We start from the raw sequence: 24,136 nt of genomic DNA, 5'->3' as shown, positions 1-24,136 counted from the left end.
TGATTTGACATAAAAGTCAATATAAAAATATTGGAACAGCAACCTCCATCTGAATTTTAAAAAGCAGCATTGTGGAAAGCTGTTAGCTAAATGCACCACTATGCTCAGCAATACTGCACAATTAACAGATTCAGCTCTCCAAACTTCCATTAAAAGCAATTATTATTCATTTATCAAGAGCAAGAAAGCCCCACTTCACAACACGAGTTAAAATGCAATTAGGTGCAGTAGGGCAGAACAAATTTCTCAGCACAGAACGGGTTACAACAGCGCACCCAAGCTTCATGAGGCTTGCTAGTCAGGCTCATCATTCTCTTAGGACATAATAATGCCACTAAATATGCTGGATCATTAGCAAAATTACATAGCCAAAGAAGGGCAATATTAATAGGGCTCTGTAACATTTTATAGGAACAGCAACTTGTTAAACATCACCAGGAAATAATTGTATTACAGTCAGATGCATGAACTCATTATGTTTTTAACAATAGAAGCTGGGCAAGCTATTCACTTTGGAGAATTCTTTGCATTATGCTTCCTATCACGGGCTTGGGGGTCATGGATATGGGGAACCAGCCTCCCTCCCCCCTGGATTTCTTTTACAGCAACACAATAGAAATGGATGCAGAATTCTTTGGCAGGCTGGGGTTAACGGCAGCATTGTCTTCCATCTCATGACTGTACACAGATGCTGAATTTACACTTCTGAAATACTTCTCATTTTATACCCAGACATGTGCATAAAAAGGGAATCAGAGAAGATGCCACCCAGTGACACGCAGCGATTCATATTTCTAAAAGAGATGACATCGTTAGGACTGGATATACCTTTCAAAAGCCTTAACACCTCGGACCCACATTTGGATCTCTTTCCCTTGATTTCAAGTTGCATGGCACAGCTGAAATGTGAGTCAGTGCTTAGAGGAGCAGGTGTTGGAACAGAAGATCATAGTGGCTTGTGAGCTGGTGATCTAAATATAGAACGTCAGGCAAGAATTTAGCTCAATACAGTCACATGCTGCTTGTAGGCTTCCCATAGACATTGGGTTGGCCATTGTGAGAACAGGATGCAAGATAGTTGGGCTGTATGCCACCAACTCAGCTCTGGCCAGGGGACTGCAAGGAGACCAGCCCCACCAGTGAAGTAAACCTCCTTGCACCAAAAGGCCAGAGTGATTCATTCCACATGAGCCCTATACATTAAGCTTCTGGGTTGGGTGTGAGGAGCTATGAAACTTGCTCCTGTTGTGTAGAAATCACTTTTGTTTGCCTTTATTTCAACTTCAGCAGGATGTGCAAATAACTGTCTCATTGATCTGGTCTGCATGTACAGTTGTACCTTGGATCCCGAATGCCTTGTGACTCAAACGTTTTGGCTCCCGAACGCTGCAAACCCGGAAGTGAGTGTTCTGGTTTGTGAACGTTTTTTGGAAGCCGAACATTCGACGTGGCTGACGTGGCTTCAGATTGAGTGCAGGAAGCTCCTGCAGCCAAAACGGCCTCGGTCCAGTATACCTGAAGGAGCGTCTCCACCCCCATCATTCTGCCCGGACGCTGAGGTCCAGCGCCGAGGGCCTTCTGGCGGTTCCCTCATTGCGAGAAGTAAAGCTACAGGGAACCAGGCAGAGGGCCTTCTCGGTAGTGGCGCCCGCCCTGTGGAACGCCCTTCCAGCAGATGTCAAAGCTATAAACAACTACCTGACATTCAGGAGACATCTTAAGGCAGCCCTGTTCAGGGAAGTTTTTAACGTGTGATATTTTATTGTATTTTTGCTTTCTATGGAAGCCGCCCAGAGTGGCTGGGGAGGCCCAGCCAGATGGGCGGGGTATAAATAATAAATTATTATTATATTATTATTATTATTATTATTATTATTGGAAGCCACGCTTTGGTTTCTGAACATTTTCAGAAGTCGAATGAACTTCCAGTTCCATTGGAGAACCAAGGCACAACTGTAATCCTAAATTAAGGCTTGGCATTATGTGCTCAAGCCTTGAGCTTGTGCATTCCCTCTGCCCTTCCAACATGACCACAAGCAGGAGCTAGGCAGTTTTCAGTAACCATGGTTCATTATATCATAGACAAACCAGAAACTATGGTTATACTTAACTATGGTTGGAAAGGGGCAGTATAAATTTACTACAGTAAATAAATTACACATAGGCTGACAACTGGGTAAATGTGAGTGCAATTAAAGCTGAAATTCCCCTGTTCAGTTTGATGGGGCACAGAAGTTAGGGCAAGTGAATCAGATCATGCTTTTTTAAGATCATCCTTCAGTACTGTCTTAATGTTATTCACAAAGTTCTGAGAGGAAAGGAGCATCTTTGCAGACAAGCAACACTTGAAATGCAAAGAGAAGAGTAACTATTGCTGTAAAACAGTTTATTGACCTATTAATCCTTATGTTCTTTTCAGGATTGAGAACTGCTAACCCTGGGAGAGAAAGGTGAGTGTTAGCTCTTGTGAGCACTCTGCTATTTTATATTAAATTTCCAAAACAGCCATATTAATATCTATACTCTGCCAGAAAACAATTAGATTAATATTTAAACCCTTTGAGAAAACAATCAGATAGGGATCAAGCAGGTTATTTGACAAGAGACCGTTGGGTTCCAGTCCTCACTATTGCAACAATTTCTCTAGATTAGGAAAGCATTTCCCCGGAGTGTACCATAGATTGAATAAAATGTGTATTGAAAACGTAATGAAAGAAACATGATTAAAAAGCACAACAACTTGCTGATAATTATTTCATCATGCCAGAAGAAATGAAGCTATTTTAAAGATACAATTAAAGAGATCAGTAATATAAGGCAATCAAACTCAGCTAATGTACAATGCCAGCCTATTCTAGGGCAAACTCACTGAGCAACAATTCCAAATTGCATGGATTAGAACTTTAAAACTTTCCACTTAACTTATGGAAGGAGGTGTGCAAAACAATTATATTGCATAAGTGCACATGCAACTTTCAGCATATATATATATATATATATATATATATATATATATATATATATATTTATTTGCGGGATGGGGGGGAGGCAATGCTAAGATAGGAAACCTGAAAGTGTAAGAGGGATAGTAAGGGGGAAGTACCATAGATCTCTGCGTTTTGCATGCAGGAGGTACCCACACCTTCAGAAAAAGAGTATCTCATCTGGGACAGCTATGGGTTGATGGGCAGAATAATCCTAAAGAGGGACCGGGAGGGCAAGGAGTCTTCCACTTTATTCAGAGCCCTGCTACTTTATGCTGGCCAGGACAGAAGATGGGAGCCACCTTTCTTCCCAATATGTGTCAGCTCCAGTCTGACATAGCTGAGTGTGGAATCTGCAAGGCTGCTCCAAAATGCCCCGTTTCAGCATTCTGCAGGCTAGACCCAGCTGGAGAACCGAAAGCTTACCACCCACTTTGGCGGAACTGAGGTCTCGGCAATATAGGACAGCATTGTATGTTCATATGTCAGTTGCAAGGGAACAGAAAGCAGGAAGCTGTGGCTATGGTGATTAAGAGGAGATGGTGACATCACTGAGCGTTATGTCAGATAATGAAGCTCACATCAGATCACACCTCTGCTTCCATCAATAGAGAAACTGCAATGCACCCAAATGAAAGAAGAGGGAGGGAGGGAGGGAGGGAGGGAGGGAGGGAGGGAGGGAGGGAGGGAGGGAGGGACTCTGTTGCTGAAGAAGAGTGCTATAATCTAAGGCCATGATGCATGGTGACACCAGCATGGGCATGGCATGGAGGTGTGTTTAGGGCATAGAATCATAGAATCATAGAGTTGGAAGAGACCACAAGGGCCATCGAGTCCAACCCCCTGCCAAGCAGGAAACACCATCAGAGCACTCCTGACATATGGTTGTCAAGCCTCTGCTTAAAGACCTCCAAAGAAGGAGACTCCACCACACTCCTTGGCAGCAAATTCCACTGTCGAACAGCTCTTACTGTCAGGAAGTTCTTCCTAATGTTTAGGTGGAATCTTCTTTCTTGTAGTTTGGAACCATTGCTCCGTGTCCGCTTCTCTGGAGCAGCAGAAAACAACCTTCCTCCCTCCTCTATGTGACATCCTTTTATATATTTGAACATGGCTATCATATCACCCCTTAACCTCCTCTTGTCCAGGCTAAACATGCCCAGCTCCCTTAGCCGTTCCTCATAAGGCATCGTTTCCAGGCCTTTGACCATTTTGGTTGCCCTCCTCTGGACACGTTCCAGTTTGTCAGTGTCCTTCTTGAACTGTGGTGCCCAGAACTGGACACAGTACTCCAGGTGAGGTCTGACCAGAGCAGAATACAGTGGCACTATTACTTCCCTTGATCTAGATGCTATACTCCTATTGATGCAGCCCAGAATTGCATTGGCTTTTTTAGTTGCCACGTCACACTGTTGGCTCATGTCAAGTTTGTGGTCAACCAAGACTCCTAGATCCTTTTCACATGTACTGCTCTCAAGCCAGGTGTCACCCATCTTGTATTTGTGCCTCTCATTTTTTTTTGCCCAAGTGCAATACTTTACATTTCTCCCTGTTAAAATTCATCTTGTTTGTTTTGGCCCAGTTCTCTAATCTGTCAAGGTCATTTTGAAGTGTGATCCTGTCCTCTGGGCTGTTAGCCACCCCTCCCAGTTTGGTGTCATCTGCAAATTTGATCAGGATGCCCTTGAGTCCATCATCCAAGTCGTTGATAAAGATGTTGAATAAGACCGGGCCCAAGACAGAACCCTGTGGCACCCCACTAGTCACTCTTCTCCAGGATGAAGAGGAACCATTGATGAACACCCTTTGGGTTCAGTCAGTCAGCCAGTTACAAATCCACTGAGTTGTAGCATAGTCAAGACCGCATTTTACCAGCTTCTTTACAAGAATATCATGGGGCACCTTGTCAAATGCCTTGCTGAAATCAAGGTACGCTACATCCACTGCATTCCCTTCATCTACCAGGCTTGTAATTCTGTCAAAAAACGAGATCAGGTTAGTCTGACATGACTTATTTTTCAGAAATCCATGCTGACTATTGGTGATCACAGCATTCCTTTCTAGGTACTCACAGACTGTTTGCTTAATGATCTGCTCCAGAATCTTCCCTGGTATTGATGTCAGACTGACTGGGCGGTAATTATTTGGGTCCTCTCTTTTCCCCTTTTTGAAAATAGGGACAACATTTGCCCTCCTCCAGTCTGCCGGGACTTCGCCTGTTCTCCAGGAATTCTCAAAGATGACTGCCAGTGGTTCTGAGATCACATCTGCCAGTTCTTTTAATACTCTTGGATGCAGTTCATCTGGCCCTGGAGACTTGAATACATCTAAACTAGCCAAGTATTCTTGTACTATCTCCTTAGTTATTCTGGGCTGTGTTTCCTCTGCTGAATCATTTGCTCCAAATTCTTCAGGTCGGGCACTGTTTTCTTTATCGGAGAAGACTGAGGCGAAGAAGGCATTGAGGAGTTCAGCCCTTTCTGTGTCCCCTGTTTGCATTTCACCATCTTCTCCTCTGAGTGACCCCACTGTTTCTTTCTTCTTCCTTTTGCTACAAACATACCCATAAAAGCCTTTTTTGTTGCTTTTAACCTCTCTAGCAAGCCTGAGTTCATTCTGTGACTTAGCTTTTCTGACTTTGTGTCTACACGTGCTGGCTATTTGTTTGAATTCCTCTTTGGTGGTTTCCCCCCTTTTCCATTTTTTGTACACATCCTTTTTTCATCTTAACTCAGTTAAAAGTTCTTTAGATAGCCATCCTGGCTTCTTTAGGCACCTTCCATGTTTCCGTCTCATTGGTATTGCCTGAAGTTGTGCTTTTACTATCTCCCTCTTAACAAACTCCCAGCCATCATGAACTCCCTTTCCTTTTAGTATTACTGTCCATGGGATCTCACCCAGCACTTCCCTAGGTTTTATGAAGTCGGCTTTCTTAAAGTCAAGAAATTGAATCCTAGTATGCTTGGCTGCTCCTTTCCGCTGTATAGTAAACTTCAGAAGAGCATGATCACTCGCGCCTAATGATCCTTCCACTTCTACCCCACTAACCAGGTCATCAACATTGGTTAGGACCAGATCTAAAATGGCTGTTCCTCTTGTTGCTTCTGACACTTTCTGGACAACGAAGTTGTCTGCAAGGCCAGTGAGGAATCTGTTTGACCTTATGCTCTTGGCTGAGTTTGACATCCAACAAATATCCGGGTAATTGAAGCCCCCCATTACTACTATCTCCCTTCCTTTTGCATGCTTGGCCATCTGTTCCAGGAAGGCATCATCTATGTCCTCCGTTTGGCTTGGGGATCTATAGTAAACTCCCACAATGAGGTCACTGTTATTCTTCTCTCCCTTAATTTTGACCCAAATGCTCTCACTTTGGCTTTGAGGTTCTAAATCTTGGATCTCTTCACAGGTATACACAGCCCTGACATATAATGCCACTCCTCCTCCTTTCTTGTCTGGTCTGTTTCTCTGAAATAGATTGTATCCCTCCATTATTACATTCCAGTCGTGGGACTTATCCCACCAGGTTTCAGTGATGCCTATTATGTCATATTTAGTTTGCTGTACCAAGAGCTCAAGCTCATCTTGTTTATTTCCCATGCTTTGCGCATTAGTGTACAGACATTGAAGTCCATTAATCATTCCCCCGTGTCTCTTATTTAAGGATTTTTTCCTCCCACCACTAGGTCTGCGTGCTGTTTGCTCCATTTGGTCTATGACATTTGGATGATCATCTTCATCAATTGATAGACTCCTACCTTCAGGAGCACTGTCTCCCTCCCCCACATTAGTCAATTTAAAGCCCTCCTGATGAGGTTTCTGAGATTTTTGGCAAAAACATTCCTCCCAACCGTTGTGAGGTGCAGACCATCGCTTGCTAGAAGTCCATCTTCAAGAAACTGCAGTCCGTGATCTAAGAATCCAAACCGTTCCTGTTTACACCATTTGCGAAGCCAGCTGTTCACTTTCACTATTTTCCCCTCTCCCTGGGCCACGTCGTTCAACTGGGAGGACAGATGAGATGGCAATTTGTGCATTTAATTGCTTCAATTTCCTGCCCAGAGCCTCGTAGTCTCTTTTGATCTTCTGGAGGCTATTGCTTGCAGTGTCATTGGTTCCCACATGAACCAAGAGGAAGGGGTATTTGTCAGTGGGTTTTATGATTCCTTGCAGTCGTTCAGTTACATCTTGGATCTTAGCCCCAGGGAGACAGCACACTTCCCGAGACATCTTGTCAGGCCCACAAATCACTGCTTCTGTTCCCCTCAGTAGGCAATCCCCTATCACCACTACACGCCTCCTCTTAGGTCTGGTCGGGGTTCTTCCGTGAGCTGTCGGTTCCAAGGTCGCCTGCACATTCCCTGAAGACTGACTTTGCTGCTTGTCTTCATATACCTGATCGACTGTAATGAGGGAGAGATCCTCAAATGGAGTCTGCTCTTCGTCTTCCATGCTAGGGGAGAGGACCTCAAAGCGATTGTGTATTTCTAAACAATCAGAGCGAACCCTGGGCCTCCTACTTCTTTTGAGTCACGTTTCTCCATATATCTGGCTCCTGTGTTGGTGAACTAGCCTCCTTCTCAGGGGAGTCCCCTGTCTCCTCCTTGGTGGAGACGGTGTGCTCTGTTGCTTCCAAGAAGAGCTCCAGCTCTCTAATTCTTTGGAGCGTAGCTACACGTTCCTCCAGTTGCTGGACTTTGTCTTCTAAGAGGGCAATCAACATGCAATTGCTGCAGGTAAAGCTGCCTGCAACCTTTGGCAAGATGGCAAACATTGCGCAGGAACCGCAGGCGACTGCAGCTGTTCCCTCACCCTCCATCTTGAGAACGTGTCGTTGGGGGTGACTACAGCGGTCCTCCATCATAAAAAGCGTGAAGACAGGACAAATAACTCCCCCCCAAAAAAAACCTAGGTCTCCCCCAACAAACGTTTGAGACTAGCTCCCCTAAATCTAAAAGATGGATCAAACTGCGCGCGCTGCTAGGCGCACGCCGCTGCCCTGCAAACTCTGATTAGCTCCTCCCACAGCTAATCACCTGCCTCAACAGAAACCCTGCCCCCTCTGCCCTTTGCACAGGGAGAGCAGCTAATCAGCCACAAGAAACACACACACAAGAAAACCCTTTTTGCTCCTTCTTCAGCTGCTGCCCTGCAAGCTCTGATAAGCTCCTCCCACAGTATGGCTGGTTCCTCCACACAGGGCACCATATTACTAAGGTCTGCCCCTGAAGGAAGCATAACAAGTTCTATCAAGCTACGGTTCTCTGTTTTGGGTCCCCAGGGGAAAGGAGAGGGTTTTCTACATGTGGCGGCATGTTAAGAATTCTGCATATGAATCTGTTCATTTACTATCAGTTCTTTTAAGCAAGATCAAAGCTTGCTTAAAAGATGTTTCAAATTATCATAGTGATGGGAGAGATAAAAAAGGCCACAGAGTCCAGGCTCCTTTCCAAAGGACAGCTGGGATGTTCACAAATCTTATGCACAATGCAGAGGTTACCCATCCCTGCTTTAGAGAGAGACTCCCTACACGAGCAACTTTGCTGTGTTTTCCTGTCACTGGATCCAGCCATTTTTGGATGGCAGGTGGCCTTTGTTCAGTGATATTATGATATTCAATGAGCAGGTCCGAAACAGCTTAGTGAAGGCGGACAGAATTGGTAATGAGAGCTAGGATTTCAGCCTAGGTTTGCCAGATCTGTATATGAGCTAACAATCTGGGAGATTGTGTTTAAATGGGTCTTCCAACATTTAATGACATAGTTTGCTGAATAGCCACAAAATCTTCAGACTCTCTTCAGGATTTTAAGATTTATTGCAAAATGCAGCTTTCCTTGCAGTCTTTAATATAAGAGAGATTTTATTATGAGAACAGTTTGCAATGTGTAATTCCAATTCATTTCCACTACACCTCTTTCTCTTCTCCATCACTGCTCATTTGGGGGGGGAAGTTTGATTAATCTTCTCCTGTTGGTATTTATATTCATCTAGAACACAGTTGCCACAAATGATCAGGATTATTCTTAAGGTTTCAAATTTGTGATGTTTGTTGCACCCACCCTCTTAGCCTTCCACACCAATGATTCACCCCGTGACACTTATCACAGCACTTGATTGAAAGACCTTGTCTAACAGCAAGTGGACAGTAACATTGGCAAGATCACAGAATCATAGAATTGTAGAGTCGGAAGGGGTCCCAAAGCTCATCTAGTCCACCCCCTGCAACGTAGGAGTATTTTGCCCAACATGGGGCTTGAACCCATTACCCTGAAATTAAGAGTCTTGTGCTCTACTTACTGAGCTATCCCTGCCATAGAAATTGGAATTGAACCTTCCTTCACCAAACTCCCAACTGGATGACAATGCAGTAGAGGTCTAGATGTCTACTGGTCTAGATTAAGCCCCCCCCCCCATGCATGCCCTACTAATGTACACATTTTCTGGTTGGAGAACTGCGTCACAAAATTCAGCGAAGTGTCAATTTAGAAGGCTAATCGTGTTTTGATTTGCGTATTGGTTTGAAAATTGCAGATTAGGTATTTTATTGTTAAAATGCAAAGGCAGTTTAAATTCTATCCCCAATAGGAGTGGGGGCAAGTGGGGGCAAGGCAAAATGTGCTAATGGTGAACTACTGCTGCACCAGCCTTGTACAGCCTGGCCAATTGGAGAGGGGGGCTCTGATTTTAAAAGCTCCCCCCTAAGCATTTCTTTAAGGCAGGGTAGCATGTCTAGCCTTCTTCGGTTGCAATGTAGCATTAATAGCTGCTCTGTTCCAAGTAGCAGCCTGCCCCTTCAGCTTGCCCATAGATGTTCCTTTTGGATTTTGGGTCAGTGCAGGTAAGAAGGGAATAGGAAGGTGTTTGTGAGCACCCTGAGGCATTAACTGGATGGTGAAGTGGGCTTCCCTAGGTCAGCCTCTTAGGACTATAAGGATTAGGGGATAAGGACTGGAATCCCCTGTGGGCCATGCCTGCTTCACCCACACAAATATCAGGGGCTGCAAGGTGTGTGTGACAGAGGTAAGCCTCCTTCAACGCATTTGTGGATGTGTGCAAAAAAACTAGGAGGAGGAACAATGGCAACTGCTGACAGACTTGCAGGCAGGATGGCACTTGCTCAGAACTGTCTCTCTGTGTGTCAGACACAGTGGTACGCATACCCCTAAACATTTTGTGAATCTAAGTCTGGCCTCACTGAGGGGCAATATTTCAATATGAGTAGGAAAATGAGAGTGCCCCTAAACATTTTTTTAAAGAAAAAAGCACTGAGCAGTAGATTCTACAATCTCAGTGCAGGGAGTTATACATATACAGGAGCCTGGAGTTTAGCCTGTTGCAAGTTTTTTGAAAGAAAGCTTGTAGTCCTGGTTCAGTGGAAATCTGTATCTCATGCTCTTATTCCTTAGTTGGGGAATTAGAACTCCTTTATACGCATTAAATTCTGCCATGCCTTCTTATGGCTACACTTGTACTACTTTATATATTCGCTGGAAATGTGATGCTCTAGGGCTCTGTACAGTTAGTGAACCCTTGGGACAATTTACTTACTTACTTAATGCCTTTCATATAAATTTCAAGGTGATTTACAACAGTACTCTAAACTAGAACCCTGTGCCCCTCCAGCTGTTGTTGGATTCCAACTTCCATCAGCCCAGCCAGCCTGGCCAACAGTCCAGGATGATGGAAGTTGGAGTTTAGCAACATTTAGAGGGCCACAGGTTCCCCACACCTGAATTAAAACAGCTAAAAATGAGTGTAAAGCTATAACAATAAACACCCAGGGCACAGACTTCAATTTTACTCATCCAGCTGGAAAAACTTATCAAAACGGTACAGCCAGTGACCATTTTGTGCATTTCCAGTTGATGCTGACAAATGGGTCCTTTTTGATCCAGAAGAGGGCAGAATGGGGTGGGGCACAACGCACTAATAAGCGTGGGAGGCAGGAAAGGAACCCCTGTGCAAAATGGTCACTGCCTGTATCTTCATTTCCCCCTGTAAACTACAAATAGCAGGCACCTGATGTATCTCAACAAGATGCTATTCCCCAAGACAGGAGCAGTCTTCACTGAAAGCCCTGCTTCCGATATTTCAGGAACTTCAAGGAAAAGCTCGGCAGCAGAACACAGTGACCCACGGAATATGCAAGGTATAAGGTGGTCTCTGGCAGGCTTAAGTAATATTACTGCAGGGTATTCTTAAGGGAGTGTGGGTGTGAGAAACAGATACCACTGCAGTATGTACTGCATCTGTGTATGTACTGTGAAGTTTCATGGATCTCCAGTTGTGAAAAGCGTATTATCCATTTAGTCAGCTGCACAAAATTCTCCTAAGGAAGAAAACTCATTATTTAATTAGCATATGCAGGCACGATTCATAGTCTTCTCTAAAATGAATATACAAACTATCTGGTTCAGACTCAAATATCCCATATTAACATCATTCTGACCACCAGCACTTAAATAACAAAGCGTTTTTAGATGTCAGCAACCACTGGCAGATATAATTAGCCAAATCAAATTCATTTCATTGTGCAAACATCATAGAATTTACGATCCAGTAATGCATGATGAGCCCTTTGGTGTCTAAAATGGCTGTGAGTCCTTTCACTCACCCTTAATAAATAATCTTTTATCTCTCTTTGCAGGCCTATCATGACTGATCAAAGTGAGATGCTGTCTGGGCTAGATTTGCCTTTGCATGGGAGAGCTTATTCCACCCACAGCCTTCAGAATAAGCCTTGTAGAATCATTCCTTTAATGGGCAGCTCTCCGGAATCAAAACCTTTCTTCACTGCATTATATTTTTTCATACATGGTATGTTTGACAAGAAGGGACGCGGGTGGCGCTGTGGGTTAAACCACAGAGCCTAGGACTTGCCGATCAGAAGGTCAGCGGTTCGAATCCCTGCAATGGGGTGAGCGCCCGTTGCTCGGTCCCTGCTCCTGCCAACCTAGCAGTTCGAAAGCATCTCAAAGTGCAAGTAGATAAATAGGTACCACTCCGGCGGGAAGGTAAACGGCATTTCCGTGTGCTGCTCTGGTTCGCCAGAAGCGGCTTAGTCATGCTGGCCACATGACCCAGAAGCTGTACGCCGGCTCCCTCGGCCAATAAAGCGAGATGAGCGCCGCAACCCCAGAGTCGGCCACTGCTGGACCTAATGGTCAGGGGTCCATTTACCTTCCCTATGTTTGACAACTAAGCATATAAAATAAGGTGAAATACTAAGCCTAGACTGAGAACTTGCTGCCTTCCAGGTCTTGGGCAAATCCACACTGTACATTTGAAGCACATTCAACACATATAACCTCTTCAAATCCCATGGAATCATCCTCTTTGCACAGGGTAACTTCAGATATGGCCACAGAATCCATTTTTAAAGTCATTGTTTGGTGGCATCCCTACTCAGAATACTTATTTCATTGCCCCCCCCCCCCATGATACACTTCACAGGAAACAGACACTGCTGAAAAAGAAATTGGCATCCTTTAAACCGTTTATGTTTAAAAGAACTTTACAAAGTACTTAGTTAAATTGTGAATGTACCGTTTCCAGAACCAGAGAGTTTGGGAGTCAGCTGAGACTCCTCACAAGTCTGATTTCCCCAAAGTAAATGATTAATAATTCTTGAAAGCTGGGCTTTAAAATATATTGTCTTTGGTAGGCAGAAAATGAGCAACTGAAAGAACTGAAAATGTTGACCTATACACTATAGATATAGAGCGGTTATGAATCTTGTATACATTTATTTCAATTTGTACTTTAGCCCCTGGGTCTAATTGCGGATTTGGCCTTCAAAACCGAATTATCTTAAAGTGATAACTTATACAACATGCTGGGAAGAAAACAGAATATGGCAAAGATAAACAATGAGGACTCAAAGACTAATGTTATACCTTGAACCACTTCCCCCTCCCTAATTATTTAAATTGAAAAGAATTGACATTGCTTTTGCCTCTTTAATACCAATGTGTTATTGCCTGCATCCCATTGCTAATTCAGTAACCTTCATTGCAGTATTGATGCTTCCAATTACACGCAATTTATTTTGTTAACACATTAAATGAAGCGTCTGAAATAAGCACCTAAATTAGATTCAGTAGGACAGTTGTTACAATTTCATTAAATTCCAGTATACTTTGCTGCGGAGCATTTACTTTGTATTTTTAACTATTGTGTGCGAAATGGTTAGCCAAAGAAATGAAGGTGCCATTTGATTAAAAGCACTAAAAATTTAAAAGGATGTGCCTGGATTTAATTGCACCAAAGAAAATAGCTGTTAGATATTAATTAGCATATCTACTAAATGCCATTGCTCGTTTCAACTATCATTCTTTATTTGGGGAGATTTGCTTTGGGCAAGAAAAAAAGTAAAATCTGATGTAGCTGTTTAAATTGGACATCTATTGCAATGGGATGTGTTCACGTCCTGAAACCTTGTGCTGACCCCACTTGCGGGGGACGGACAGACAATGCTTTTTAGACTGCAAGCATTTCTCCATCAGAGAACACAAAGTGTGTTCAGTACCCATCATGGACATGACCAAAAAGTAGGGGTGTGATGCCGCAACCACAAACCTAATTCCAGGTAGGTGTCCTCAACCTTGCTCCTCAGCCCCAGTCCATTCATTGTTCATAAACCTGACCATTGCTGATGTGGTCTCCTGGTATGCCCCACGGAGGACCTTATGGTCTACAAATAACAACACCTTGAAGATTCTGGGTCCCAGGGAGATTAGACTGGCCTCGACCAGAGCCAGGGCCTTTTCAGCTGTGCCCCTGGCCTGGGGGAACACTCACTCACAAGAGACTAGGGCCCTGAAAGATTTGACATCCTTCCGCAGGGCCTGCAAGATGGAGCTGTTCCGCCAGGCCTTTGATCGGGGTTCAGTCTGACTCATTTTCTCTGTGTATAAGAACAAGCACAAAGGAGGTTTCCCAGCCTTCTCACAGGTTCTTATAATATCAGTGGAAACAGTTGGTCCTGGCTAGTATTAACCGCTTTCAATTTTAACCTGAGGATTGTCATTTGTTCAGTTTTTAATTTTAATTTATTTGAATTAATTTTGGGGTGCATTTTAATGGATTGATTGCTTGTTTTATGCATATTGTATTATTTAAATGATGTTAGCTGCTCTGAGCCCGGCTCCAGCCGGGGAGGGCAGGGTACAAATAAAAAAATTATTTTTATCATTTTTATTTCAGTATTCATGTTTAAGGTTCCAGGTTCAGTCTAATGTGAAGGTTGCGGAGCAGGGAAACTCCTTCACCAAATTCCCTGGAGATCATGGCTTGTTGGAAGACTAGAACCATCCCAACCATCCCAACACAGGCCCAACTTACTTTATGTCTGTTAAAATTGTGGGGAGCGACGAGAACTCAGGAACTGGTGAGTTCGTTCTTGGTAGGTTTCCCCCCTTGCCATCCCATTGAGGCACCAATGTTTGTTTATTTTTATAAAAAAAGGTAATCACAGTAGGTGTGGAGAGAGATCAGAGCCATAGCTGTCAACCTTCCCCTTTTTTGTGGGAAATTCCCTTATTTCAGCGCCATTTCCCGCTGTTTCCCGCTGCTATTCCGGATTGTTAGATACCCTGTAGACTGTCCCCGGGACAGGTGAGGCTGCTGATCCTTTATTTTCAAGGCTGCTGATCCCTTATTTTCAAATCTGAAAGTTGACAGGGCCATAATAGTTCAGGAACGAGTCCTTTTCCCCTGCACAAGCTTCCTGATTTAAAGCCCTCCCACAGCTGTGATTTGCCAGGGTGGGGGAGCATACATGAACTTGTACAGTCAATGATAAGGTATACATATGGAGCCGTTTGACTGTGGAACGGTCTCCTTTAGGAGGTTGTGAGCTCTCCTTCCATGGAGGTTTTAAATCCAAGGTTGGACATGGATGCTTTAGCTGAGAATCCTGTATTGCAGGGACTTGGATCAGAGGATCCTTTGGGTCCCTTCCAACTCTATAATTCTATGATTCTATGAGTAGCAAGTAGACAACTTACACCAAAGGCAAGCAAATCTGCAGGCATGTAGATGTGGTTTGTATTCAGTGAAAACACCATGAAAGGGGCTGCCTTTTCAAATTGGCTTCGGCAAGCCACCCGCTTCCGTCTGCTTTCCCAAGCCATGAAGCCTTTCTGGGCAGGCTCCTGCAAGTATAAGCCATCCTTCACAACCTCTGAAGTGCAAGTTTTGTACGTGGCACAAAGGAGATTACACATCACAGAACATACTCCTTGAGATGAGTGCTTAGGTGCCAAGTCTCATTGAGGCATCAATTTCCTGGAGAAGTAATAACCCCTCAAAATTCCAATTTGGTAATGGACAGCCTCATTAGGAACTCGGAACGACAACAGCATGAGCAGCCCCGCAATAGGCTGCTTGGCAACTGCCAAAATGTTTGTGCAGTTCATTAAATGGAACCCTTTTTGCATTGCTAATCCTAATGAGATGCAGCTCTCATTACCATTCAAGCACTGTGTACTGGAAACCTGGAGCTGCTCTCCCTTCCAAACTGATAATCTTATTCCGCTTGCAAGAAATCCATAGTGAAGACCAAGTTCTGTAGAAGAAGACCCAGTTGGCTCCAGTACCAACCTACAGTGGTATCTAAGCTCTCTTGCTCTCCCAACCCTAAGAAAAATGCATAAGAAAAGTTGATTCTGCAATCCAACTAATGAAGAAAACATCATGATATGAAAAGCTGGGGGAATTCTCCCATCTTTTGGTGACTGTGCATAAACTTTCCTATTTTGCATAGCTCTTCCACAGGCAAAAGGAAGAAGCTAAATGTTCTGAGCTTACAACAGAAATGATTAATTTAAAGGGCTTCCAAGTTCCAGTGCATAAAGTGAGCAGAGACTTTTGAAATGCTTTCTTTTCCAAAATGGGTTTGACATTTTGTATAATACAAGAGAACTGGAAACTTGCAAAAAAATAATTAAATCACAAATTGCTTTGCTCTTCACCACTGCTTCCCCCGTGACAATCACCTATTGAGTTCACCTTCGTGGTGTTGACAGAATCAGTAACTTACAGAGAACAGAGACAACAGCCTGCTCTTAATGCCTAGTTTATAGATAAAGCAGGCACTGCTATGTCTGCTGCTTCTACTGGCCCAAGCGAGTCAATATTCTATGCTTAGCTCTGAGTCTCACACAAGAGCACTAAAACACAGTTAAAAGAAGAATGCATTCTAGAATAGCAGAATGCTGTTCAATCTGCCACTTATTATGTAAGATAGCTTCATGCTGTCTTGTGGATCCACCAGAGGACTTACTGCAATCCTGATGGAACTGCATGAGGATCTAGTTATTGAAAACAGTCCTACCGTTTTGGGATCAAGGGTCAGCATGAACTCAGCTGTCCTCCAAAATCAATCTGCAGAGCTTGTGTCAGCCCAGCCTTATGAACCATTTACAAGGTGATTCAACATCCACTCTGGGACCTTAGGGTGAGGGGCAGGTGAGAATTCAAAGTAATAATAATAATTAATGGCAACAACAAAGCTCTAGCGTAAGGCAAAGCTATCCTATGACAGGTGATGTGGGATCCACTGGCAGAACCATTGCTGCATCCATAGCCCTTCTTAATCAGAATTGTGTAATCAGAATTGTTTCAATGGTGCAAGATCGTCATAGTGGAATTGCATATGTTTATGCACTGGGGTTTTTTTTGTTTGTTTGTTTGTTGTTGTTTTAAGTATCAGCGACCATTTGAGTTGCCATGCAATGTGATGCAAGTTGCAATGTGATAAAAGTGGCAAGATGCAGTCACTTGACCCATGTGGTGGCTCTGGAGGTGAAGATCTGTGGGATAAAAGGTGGGTTCAAAACCCAGCTAAGTGTGCTAATTCTGATAATAGCTTTGAATGCGTCTAGTAGAAAATGGAGAAGCTGGCAAGAATTATTTACATGTATGAATTTTTGATTTGACTGTAAAAGGGGTGTAACAATTTCTGCATTTATGCGAGCAAGAACGCTAACACTATCCCTTGGGCTTGTAATAGGGAGGGGTGGTAGAGAGGATATAAGTAGATAAAAGCCTGCAATCATAAAAGCCTGTAAAAGCCTATTTTTAAAAGCCTGTAGCCATGAGTCTTATGAAAAAATCATGAGCATTTGGACTTTCATTCTTTAAAATGTTCCTAGCCCTCAGGTTTGCACAGATAAGTTCAATGGTGTGACTGTACTAAGCTAATATGCATAATTTATTCCCATTTCAGCATGCATGTTTTCCAGGTAGGTGGGAAGGAGAGCCCAAGAAATCCAAGGTCTACTGGTTACAGAGGACCAAATTTCTGCAGGGTTGTTTGGAGGATAAAGGGCGGGAGCAGGAAGGGGAAAACATAAGTTAACACTGAGCTCTGGGAGAAGGGGCAGGATGTAAGTGTAAATTAATTCAGAGAGAAAGTGATTTCTGATATGCTAGGAGAGCTTTTAAAAAAATGAAGAAGCTTGGCGGTGGGGCAGCCGTTTTGGACGCAGAAGGTTCAGTTCCAGAATTGCCAGGTAGGTCTGGAAGAGACTTCTGCCTGGAGATCTGCTGTTAGAGTCAATGCATGCAATATTGAGCTAGAAGGACCAGTGCTCTGATTGAGTACAAGGCAGCTTCCTTGTTCCTAACTGCCCCACTTGTAGTCACTACATGAATTTAACTGAAACAGGCACTCTGGTTTTTATATATGCATTGAGAAGGCTTGGAAACCATGTTGGATGCCCCAACCACTTAGCCACCGTAGGTCTGCATAGCCAGCCACAGGCTTTGTTATTTTTCAAAGTCTCTAATTCTGGCTAGAGGCAATTCTTGCATTTTCTCCTTCTGCAGCAGCAGATGGAAGCTTTGCGAATGTGCTGAGGGTGGGCTCTTCTGTCTGTTGCTCACTCTGGTGGTGGGCTCATGGGGTGCGGCAGCTAACTCACCATCTATCTGGGAAGCCCCCCTTTACAGTTTATTATTTTGATTATCTGAGTTGTAGGCAATCCTGGATCCTGTGACAGAAGCTTTGTAGATAGAGTCCATGCTGTTTTAAGGTGTGTGCGCATGTGTGTGAAGATTGCTAAGTTTTGTCTTTTTGAATTGCAATCAACTTTCAGGTAAGCATCTTGTACGTTTTATATTTTATTTCTTTGCATGAAAACTACTGTGGGCCAGACTTAGGCATGCAGGTAAAGTGCACCTGTGAATGAAAAGCAGCTCAGGGGAAGCTACAGCAGACACAGGATCATAGCAAAGGGGAGTTTAACTCTTCCTGTACCTGTCAACAAGAATCTCCACTCTGATGCTGTTATTTGGATTTCAAGTGATGTTCCCATTCATGGTTTAGAACAGGGAAGGAGAATTGGTGGCCCTCTAGATGTTATTGGACCACAACTCCTATCATCCCTGATCACTGGCCCTGCTGGCTGGGGCTGATGGGAGACACTGAGGGGGGATTGTTTTTGTTTGTTACTGTGTTGTACATTTTTGTGTTTTTATATTGTAAACTTTCCTGTGATCCTCTGATGAATGCTGGTATAGAAATTGGGGGGGGGGGGGTGGCTCAAGCAAAAGATTAAAAATTGAAATAGAATCTATCAACATCCAGATGACTACAAGTTCCCTCATCCGTTGTTTAGCAGTTGCTCAAACTTCACCCATGCTTCTATTTACATAATAGAAAAATTGCACACTAACTGTGTCCATTGAATTAGCACCTAATATGGCTCAAACAAATTTGGCCAATTGTGCAAAGTATAAAGAGCAATATTTTTTTAAGGGTATGTGACAGGCTGTTTCCTCAGGCTAGAGCTGCCAAGTTTAGCTCACAGAATTTGTCTTCATAACCATTTTTATAGCAAGTCAAGTTGCAGCAAGAAAAATACCAATTTTGAGCCTGGGATCCTATAGCTAATCCCACTTGTTTTTCCTTAGTGGAAGCAACATATGTGCAGTATACACAGGCGTCTCCGATACTTGGAAGCCATTGCCTCAAGAGCAATAGTAATCTATACCAGTTGCTCAGATATTCTTCTGAATGTCATCCAGACTCACCTTCTGGAAGGAAATTGATCTGGAAAAACCTCACAAGAACTGTAGTCCTTCATCGTGGCGCTTTGGTACAGAAATGTGATCTGTGGGGAGTCGTACACATCTTCCCTACTTTCTGTGTTTTCCAGCATGGTTCAAAGTTTTGATGGATGTCCATTTGATGCACTTTCAATTAGGAGCTTCTGTGGAGAAATGGAAAGCTGCTCAGATTAAAAGCAGCTGTCTTATGCTGAGTAAGACCACCGGTCCATCTGGCTCAGTATAGTCTATGTCAGCCTCTTCCAACTTGGTGTCGTCCAATATATTTTGGACTACAACTTCCATCAGTCCTATCCAGCCTTGCTAATGGTCAGGGAAGATGGCAGCTGTAGTCCCAGACATCTGCAGGACACCAAATTGGAGAAGGCTGGTCTGCAATAGTGCTGTGCTGAAAGCTCTTCCAATTTCTCAAAGGCTTTCTTTTCATGTGGAAGAAGACTTGTGTTTTTCTGCTTCATTCTTAGGAATGTCTCCTTAATTTTGGTGAGTGTCATCTATTTGCGTTCAAGATTTTCCCTGGGCTGCCTCTGCCTGAGATATCTGTAAGAAGAAACCCTCCTTTAGAATAAACTCTGGTACACAGTGATTCCTCCCAGCATATTTTATGGTGGGGGCACAACTATTTGTGCTCTCAGTCAGTCCAAAACAACAACGCAACATTTTAAAACACTGCTGTACAAACTACTGTAGCTTTGGGGGAGTCACTTTGCTTCAAAAGCACTGCTTGATCTTGTTCATTACTCATCTACTACATAATAACTAAAAATAGAATGGGTTTGCATGAGTAAAAATTTACTGACCGCTCCTGTTCCTGCTGTCCAGGGCAGAAAAATCCTGGCGGCTGTGCTGCAAAAAAACAATTCACTGAAGCAGACGGTTCCATCTCAGTGGAACTCAGCCAATTATAGGCTTGAATAACCCATGTAATAACAGCAAGTTGTATGGCAAGTCCAGAAGAGGCCAGGCAGATATCACCTTGACCTCTGCTAACTGGAATCCAATAGGCAATTATTCATCCTTCTCTGAACATCTGAAGCAATCACTTGGAGTGGGGTGGACAAATGCTGAGGTAGCATCTTGGAGCAGCAGTTGACCAGAGAGGCAAGACAGTATGTAGCTAGACAGTGGGAGGAGAAGAGGCTCCTAATTGAAAACAGGGGACACAGTTGAAATGCCAGCACAAAAGAAATGTCGCTCCGACAGTACCCAACTCAAATTATAGAAATGAGTGACAAAAGTATTTTTTATCTGAGAAGTGGTGGATATGAAGACAAAACATCAAGTCTTAAAGAGAATTCATTAGTGGCTAATTGTGAATTCATTGCCTGGGGACCACAAGGAAGCAGTTTCAATGTTATGTTGTTACTATTTTGCAATTGCAGACTTTCCCCACCCATAGAAGCCCTTGAATATGTGGTATGCAGATTCCAAAAAAGAACAAAATCCATTTAAAACACTAGGAGGAAGCATAAAATATTTGTTGTATTTCTGATAGGGAATCCCTTCTAAGGACATGCCTAACAGAGGCAATATGACTTGGTGTACAGTGGTGCCCCGCAAGACGAATGCCTCGCAAGACGAAACACCCGCTAGACGAAAGGGTTTTCCGTTTTTCGAGGCGCTTCGCAAGACAAATTTCCCTATGGGCTTGCTTTGCAAGACAAAAACGTCTTGCGAGTCTTGCAAGTTTTTCCCCTTTTCCCCCCTTTTTCTAGGCCGCTAAGCCGCTAATAGCCGCTTAGCCGCTAATAGGGATGCTTCGCAAGACGAAAAAACCGCTAGACGAAGAGACTCGCGGAACGGATTATTTTCGTCTTGTGAGGCACCACTGTAATTACATATGGCCTCCAGCAAGATGCCAACAGCTTTCACAGGTGCTCCCCATCATTATCAAAGCTGTTCAACTAAAATCACCTGTAGCTGAGTCCCATTAAATGTCATCTTCTATTTTCTAATGCTCAATTTTTAATATTATATGTTTATAAATTACAGATGTGTTATAATCGGGCAGCTATAGGAGGAAGTTCCTGTGTAGGCTTTATTAATTATCATTTTATTGTTCTGTCCTTGACAGCAGCTGTAATTAATTTGTAAATAGTGCCTATTCTTGTTTATAACTATGAATATTTTTAAGGGAAGGATTCTAGCAATGTGGGATATATTCAGTGGACCTTCAGTCTGAGGCTGTCCAAAATGTTGCCTCCAAAGTTCTGAAAAATTTTGGTGGCTTTTTTGAGGGTAGGATTGCTTGTTTGTTAAATCATAGGATTTTAAAAAACTTAAATAAAGCATTTAACTTCATCTTTAAAATACTCTGCTGACCTGCTTTAACAAAAAAAAAAAAAAAAAAAAAACAATCCTGCTGTGTCTCCTGTGCTCCACATGTAATATTTTGGACATTCTCACTTCTTGCAAAAGCCATGGACCTCCCCCAGCAATTGGCAGCCTCTGGTCCTATTGGCTTACTTCTGCCCAACACGCCCCTAACTGGGCATGTGTGGCTGTTTTCCCCAAGATTCCAGTCTGCCAGGCTGAAAAAGTCTCCCACCCCTAATCTAGAGAGGCATGGAAATAAAGGAAAAGGCAGACCTCTATGGTACATAAAAGTACAGAAACAATTCAGTGACACGAGACTTTGTGGGGACCCTAATTTGATTTGGGCAAAGATTAATGGCATCATCCTTTGCCTTGTGGACAGGGGAGACCCCTGAATCACCCCAATTCATCTCATTTATCCCTCATACAGATCCAATGCACACTTGTAGAATTTACTAGCATTCCCTCCATAGTCACTCAAAGAATTATTTACCAAACCATCAGTGTCCTCGTTTTCAATATTTCTTTCTTCTGTTGTTCCTAGTGCACAAGGACACCGAATGCAAATTTGGTCACCGAAAGATTTCTTCTAGCACTCAACTTTAAGATGTGGGCATTTCTCAACAACAGGTGAAATATGACATTCCATAAACAAGCATGCCCTTGCTGTGAAAGAAGTTTCAACAGATAATACGCCTTGAAAAAAGATTTCAAATGCTGCGTAGAATTTAATATCGACAAAGCAACTACTTCAGTAAGGCAGCCCGTGTTCACAACTCAATCAGATTTCGCAGAGTTCAGAGGCAAGCTTTCCAGTGATTTCTATGGGAGCCAAGTCAGGCCTTTTCCTTGAAGGTCCAACTTTCTTAAGAATTTGAGGTCACAGTAACACTACAGAGGGATGTTAGTAGTGGAGTCTGGTCCAGGAGGGCAAGTGGAGCTCTGCCCCACCAACTTCAACCTGCTCTAGGCCTGTTGCCACCTGCCTGCCTTCTTGCATACATCCAGTCCAGAGGAAGACACCCCTTGATAGCTTCCGTCTCCATCTCTGTGTTTCTCCTTTAAAAACCAGGAGGGAGCTGGATTGGGGCAAAATTAGAATTAGCTGGTTCTGCATTCGTTGACTCTGCCACCACCTACTGTTGGACTCCCTGGCTTCCTCCCCACCAATCCAAATGGGCACTCGTCACCACTGCATGTTAGCGATGAGGAACAGAAGTTGCAAGGATTATTCCTCCGCTCTTCCCTTTTAGTAGTATTGCTAAATTATAAAGAGGTGCTGACAGACAGTATTGAACAATAATTAGACTGGTGTTTCATTCTTCAGTCATTGCATTTAAAAACTTGGAAATGTTTATCCAAGGCACACAGAGGGCTAGTGGGAAATAAGTTTCCTTATTACTGCAGAAAACGGGGGGAGTAATAAGAAACCACCCGTAGGAGGAAAATGACTCCATGTGTGATTAGCTCATAAATAATTATGGATTTGTTTTATTCATTACTAATCTTTAATTTAGTTTATGAAATTTATTTATCACTTCGCGCAACTGAAATGAGTCCCAAAGGAGGTTTAGGTTATATCCACACCATATGTCTAAAGCACTCTTATAGCACTTTAACAGACATGGGTTGTCCCAAAAGATTCATGGGAACTGTAGTTTGTTAAGGGTGCTGGGAATTATAGTTCTGTGGGAGATCTCCTGAAAAGTCTCAGCACACTTCAAAGACTGTTGAAGTGGAGACTGTGGAATGCACAAAAATGTATAGATTTCCTACAAAAGTACGATGTGGCTTTTCAAGAAAAGTAAAATAACAAATTAATAAGATACCCAGAAAAGCAATACAAACACAGTAAAAAATAAATAAATCTGCACACAAAATAATAAAAAAACAAGAATATCCACCCCACCTAACATAGGAATGATGACTAGAAACAGCTGCTATAATATGGACCATTAATACAGTTCAAATGCCAGAGAAAATAAAAATGTTTTTGCCTGGCGCCAGAAAGATAACAGAGTCAATGCCAGGTGAACTTCCCAGGGGACAGCATTCCATAGTGGGGGACTGCACTGCCCCAGAGAGGGCCCTTTCCCTCACTGCCACCCCCAAAACATCTCTTGGAGGCGACACAAGAGAGAAGAGCCTTAAGGAAGGGCTTCGTTTTTGTTGCTTATAACAAAATTCTCTGTATTTTGTTGCTTTGTTTTGCTTTAAAGAAAAGAGCAAATAGGAGCAGATCTAAAACGAGGCCACTATTCCAGGCCATCAGCTCATTGTCTGATCTTATGGCAAGACTTCAGGAAAGGACCAACTCGAGGAGTTTGTCAAAAAACCAGATGTTACATCTGGGAAGAGTTTGCTTACACCTTGCCATCTGGAACTTTTTAGTGCTCTTGATTGTTTGTTAGTTTGGGGCTTAAAGGGGGGGGGGAGCTCTCTCTAGTAATGATGTTTCACCAATCATGATTATGTACTCTGAATTGCACAAGGGCAGTTGTTGTAAGTACAAGGGTAAAAAAGCAAAACAAAAACACTGATATTGCCAATGTTGTTCCGGCTCACGTGTGGTAATCAGTGAATGAACAAATAGTTTCTGTCAGAGCTGCCTCTAGGTCCCAGCTCACAGAGGACCAACGCTAGGCTGTCGTAATGTACAAAAGTCTTTATTGAAGTTCAATTTCCATTTCAAAGCCGCAGCGCGCAGCCCTACATCTTAAACCCTAGATCGGCGAAGTCCCGTCTGAATCTCCTCCCTTCTG

The 24,136-nt window shown here is 43.2% G+C and overlaps 1 long non-coding RNA gene across 1 annotated transcript in view; it reads left to right on the top strand.

Moving 5' to 3' along the window:
- The window catches only part of LOC307217497, a 267,460-nt gene extending 243,531 nt beyond the window's left edge, over positions 1-23,929 (top strand). The window contains exons 5-10 of the long non-coding RNA XR_013839618.1: positions 733-906; positions 2,420-2,450; positions 11,632-11,801; positions 14,190-14,373; positions 19,523-19,633; positions 21,919-23,929. This is a non-coding gene — a long non-coding RNA (uncharacterized lncRNA). The remainder of the gene's footprint in view (positions 1-732; positions 907-2,419; positions 2,451-11,631; positions 11,802-14,189; positions 14,374-19,522; positions 19,634-21,918) is intronic.
- Positions 23,930-24,136: the final 207 nt, after the last annotated feature.

This window comes from Podarcis cretensis, assembly GCF_951804945.1.
Source record: "Podarcis cretensis genome assembly, chromosome: 5".
NCBI lineage: Eukaryota > Metazoa > Chordata > Lepidosauria > Squamata > Lacertidae > Podarcis > Podarcis cretensis.
Note: the sequence above shows the minus strand (reverse complement) of the source record. Positions and strands in the feature narration are given on the sequence as shown.